The sequence below is a fragment of the Mirounga angustirostris genome, unplaced genomic scaffold (assembly GCF_029215605.1).
Source record: "Mirounga angustirostris isolate CCGP_5_RB_7025 unplaced genomic scaffold, mMirAng1.0.hap1 SCAF_16, whole genome shotgun sequence".
Classification (NCBI taxonomy): Eukaryota; Metazoa; Chordata; class Mammalia; order Carnivora; family Phocidae; genus Mirounga; species Mirounga angustirostris.
This window is the reverse complement of record NW_026991724.1, coordinates 53,066,825-53,071,623: the sequence shown is the minus strand read 5'-3', so window position 1 is coordinate 53,071,623 and position 4,799 is coordinate 53,066,825.

The window sequence follows — 4,799 nt, the reverse complement described above, 5'->3', positions numbered from 1 at the left end:
GCGTCTAAACCCCGCCCCACCTGGGCTCCGCCCCGCGACGCAGGCGCGCACCGGGAGAAGGCTCGCTCTAGTTTTGTCGGTTACCTGCAACGGCGAGGCCGCGCATGCGTAGGGCTACCCGGGCGCGCACGCCGCCTGGTGGAGCGGGCGCATGCGTATTGGCCGAGTGAGCCAAAGCTGGAGGAATCAGAGCCGGTAGGGGAAGCGAGGGGCGTCTGCGTCCCTTTCGCTGGGGTCTTTTCTCCCGCCTCGAGCTTGGGTGCAGTGGGCCCAAGCAAGGGAGATTTGGATTGGGGGACCCCTTGTCCATCCCCACTTCTTATCAGCTACTAAGTCATGCCCTTTTTGCCGTCTGTTCCGTGCCAGGCTGCCCGTCACCGTCACAATGATGTCCTGCCCTGTCTTGCCCTACCACTCCCAAGCCCTCTGTGGCGCCCAGTCCCTGAAGGATTCTTTCTCAAACCGTTTCATCCATTCCTATAAGGAGAGTGGGGGGAAAAATATTCTCAGCTTTCCCAGCTAGAGAGAAGAGAATTACATCCAAAATCGAGTCCCAAGAATGGGGATTTGGGACACGATGTCCCATACAGGGGCGCCTGGAGAAGCCTGCTTCTCCCTCTCCCTCTGCCTGCCGCTCCCCCTGCTTGTGCTCACTCTCTCTGTGATTTATTTCTTTGACAGAGAGAGTCACAGCGAGAGAGGGAACACAAGCAGGGGTAGGGGGAGAGGGAGAAGCAGGCTTCCCGCCGAGCCGGGAGCCCGATGCGGGGCTCGATCCGAGAACCCTGGGATCATGACCCGAGCGGAAGGCAGACACTTAACGACGGAGCCACCTAGGCGCCCTAAATAAATAAAATCTTAAAAAAAAAAAAAAAAAAGATGTCCCATCCACTCCGTCTTTTTGCTAGCAGAGACACAGAAAAGGAATCCTGCATCCTCCCGTTCATGCCACCATCATTCATTCAGCTGTCACTTCCTCAGAGAGACCTTCTGCTGCCGCACTGCCTGCATTAGGCCCCCATCTCACTAACCACTTACTATTTCTTAGTGGTCCTGATGGGGTGTCTCACAACGTGACATATTGTCTATCTGTGTACTATCACCCCCACTGGAATGTGAACTATATGCAGTAGGAGGCTGTTTGGGGGCTAGAAGATGCCTGGCCCAGTGTGAGTGCTCAAAAAATAAAAAAAATAAAAATGGTGTTGAATGAATGAGTGAACCAATGGATGGAATCCAAGCCTCTTAACTACTGGTCAGTATAGAACTGATGACAAGGCTGTGGGCCTGGAGACAGACATTCTTGGGTTTGAATTTTGGCTCCATCACTTCCTTGGCATCGTGGCTTACCCTCTCTGAGCCTCAGGTTTCTTCCCAGAAATGGAGATAGTAATTGCTTCTTAGGTTACCTTGAGGACTTAAGGTGGTAGTCGCTGTGAATTGTTATTATTATGGCTATTAGATGGTGACTTATCACAAGGCCTGGGAAAGAACCTGTTTGACAGGTGATGTGATGAGTGGTTAAAAGTGTGAGATATGGAATCAGACAAACCCAGTGCCATTGCGTGTGTGACTTTGGCAAGTGACTTCACCTCTCTGAAACTCAACTTCTTCTCTAAAATGGGAACAAGTAGTACCCACCTCATGGGGTTTGAGAGTTAATAAGAATGTTTGCCAAGTGTTTTCTTAGCACAGCCAGGGACAGGAGTCCTTGGCTTTATTAGTATAAGTTCATTCTTTCTGTTTATTACTTCAGTATTTCTTGTTCCTTCCTCCTTCCTTCCCTTCCTTTCTTCCTTTTTGAGGTGTGGATAATTTTGTAAGACCTAAAAAATTAAAAAAAATTATATATAGTTGTAACATACATAAAGTGCTAAATCTTGTTATAGCTCAGTTAAATTTGTATAGAGTAGGGGCGCCTGGGTGGCTCAGTCAGTTAAGCATCTGACTTCAGCTCAGGTCATGATCTCAGGGTCCTGGGATGAGCCCTGCATCAGACTTCATGCTCAGTGGGGAGTCTGCTTCTCCCGCTCCTTCTGCTCCTCCCACTGCATGTGTGCTCTCTCCCTCTCTTAAATAAATAAGTAAATAAATCTTAAAAAAATGTGTACAGAGTAATACATTAATGAAACCACCCAAATAAAAAAAGAGAGTATTGTCTACAACCCAGAAGCCTTATTCGCACCTCCTCCTAGTCATTACCTTCGAAAGGTAACTACTTTTGATTATGGCTTCGTTTGCTGAACATTATGTTTATGAGATTCATCGCATACCAGTGGGCTATTCTTTTCACTGCTGTATAATTTTCCAGTGATGAATATGCTACAATTTTACCATTTCACTTGATGGGCATTGGGTTGTTCCTGCCTCCTGGTGATTATGAGTACTGTTAGTATGAATTATTTATTTAGATTTTCTTTAATCAATTTCAGTAATGTTTTATAGTTTTCTGTTTAGAGACCTAGCAAATCTTATGTTAGGTTTATTTCTAGGTTGTTTTATTTTTTTATGCTAACACGATTCATTTTTAAAAATTTCATTTGAATTTTTTTGTTCTAAATGTTTAGGGGTATAATTGATTTTTGATTTTTATATGCAGTGAAGGGTAGCAGAATATGCCACCCCAAAACATACCACTATGGTATAAGGATCAATGTGAGTAGAAGACAACTGAGAAGAAGCAAATACAAGAAAAGCTCTCTACTCTCCTCCTATTTGTCCGAAAGCTGGACATAAAGGTCTTTCCCCTCCCCTCTCTACCAGGAAGGACAAAAGTTAATAACTCTAGACAACTCTAGACTCTTATGAACTCAGACACAGCACCGAAAGAATCTATACAGTAAACTTTATTAACTAGCCCTTATTCTCCATTGGTTCCCCCATATATATGCTTTCCTACAGTTTGCAGTCCTAGAAACTAAAAGTCATTTTCCTGTGTCTTATCACTTCTCTGAAAATGTATGGTACTTTTCAAAAGCTGCTGTATAAGTCCCAATTCTTTTTTTTTTTTTAAGATTTTATTTATTTATTCATGAGAGACAGAGAGAGAGAGAGGCAGAGGGAGAAGCAGGCTCCCAAGGAGCTCGGGAGCCCGATGTGGGACTCGATCCCAGGACCCTGGGATCATGACCTGAGCCGAAAGCAGACGCTTAACCATCTGAGCCACCCAGGCGCCCAGTCCCAATTCTTTTTTTAAAAAACATTTTATTGGGGCGCCTGGGGTGGCTCAGTCGTTAAGCCTCTGCCTTCGGCTTAGGTCATGATCCCAGTGTCTTGGGATTGAGCCCCACATTGGGCTCCCTCCTCGGCAGGAAGCCTGCTTCTCCCTCTCCCACCCCCCCTGCTTGTGTTTGCTCTCTCGCTGTGTCTCTGTCAAATAAATAAAATCTTAAAAAAAAAAAAGATTTTATTTGAGAGAGAGCATGAGCAGGGGAGAGGGGTAGAGAGAGAGGGAGAAGCAGACTCCCCGCTGAGCAGGGAGCCTGACACAGGACTCGATCCCAGAACCCTAGGATCATGACCTGAGCCGTAGGTAGACGCTTAACCTACTGAGCCACCCAGGCATCCCCAAACCTAAATTTTCAAAAGAAAGTTCACTTTTATTTATGCCTGTGCATTTCTAGGTTCTTAAGTGTGTTGGGTCTGTCTGTGGGGTGATCCGACCCTGAGCCTGGGCTTCAAGGGAGAAAGCTCATGTCATGTCTGTATCCCCCACAGGATTCAGCACCAAGAGGATCCTGATGTGCCTTCTTGATAAGGGAGAGGTCTTGAGGGAGGATTCTCGGAGGGAATAGGAGACATGCTGGCATGGGGGCAAAGTGGACAGGGCACCCAAGACAGGGTCTGTGAACTTCCAGGTTTGGCAGAGGCACTAGACCTGGCTGGCACATAACTGGTGTGTCAGGTGTTGGGCATGGAGGGACAGACAGAGACAAAGGGAGAGACAAACAGCAAGTTGAAGATGGAGTCAGCATGTAAGTCAAGACTCAGGGAATGAAAAGATAAAAATGAGAGTGTGCAGGGGCACCTGGGTGGCTCAGTCGGTTAAGCGCCTGCCTTCAGCTCAGGTCATGATCCCAGAGTCCTGGGATCGAGCCCCGCATTGGGCTCCCTGCTCAGCAGGGAGCCCGCCTCTCCCCCTGCTTGTGCTCTTTGACAAATAAAAATCTTTTTTTTTTTTTTTGAGATTTTATTTATTTACTTGACAGAGAGAGACAGAGAGAGAGGGAACACAAGCAGGGGGAGTGGGAGAGGGAGAAGCAGGCTTACGGCCGAGCAGGGATCCCAATGCAGGGCTTGATCCCAGGACCCTGGGATCATGACCTGAGCCAAAGGTGGACGCTTAATGACTGAGCCACCCAGGTGCCCCTGACAAAAAAAAAAAAAAAGATTCTTCCTGCATCCTCCAGATAAGAACCCAGCAGGCCAACCCCTTGATTTTGACCTTGTGAGATCCTGTGCAGGGGACCAGCTGAGGCATCCCGGATTTCTGACCTGTAGATATGCGGGAGAATACATATGCATTCTCAGTTGGTTTGTGGTCACTCGTCAGGGCGGGGATAGAAAACAAATACAGAGGTTGGAGTGAGGGTGTTGGGAACAGGAGGACACACAGGGCTGGAAGTGACAAAGTCAGCGAGTTGCTCAATGAGCAGGCAGACGTCTGAGTGAGAAAACCGAGCCTGGAGACCTGGGCAAGAGCCGGTGGCACAAGCCAGATGTCACTCTTAAGGCTAGGGTTGTGGGGACTTGCCATGACCCAGTCGGCTGAGGCCTGGGGACAGATCCTGGAAAGAAAG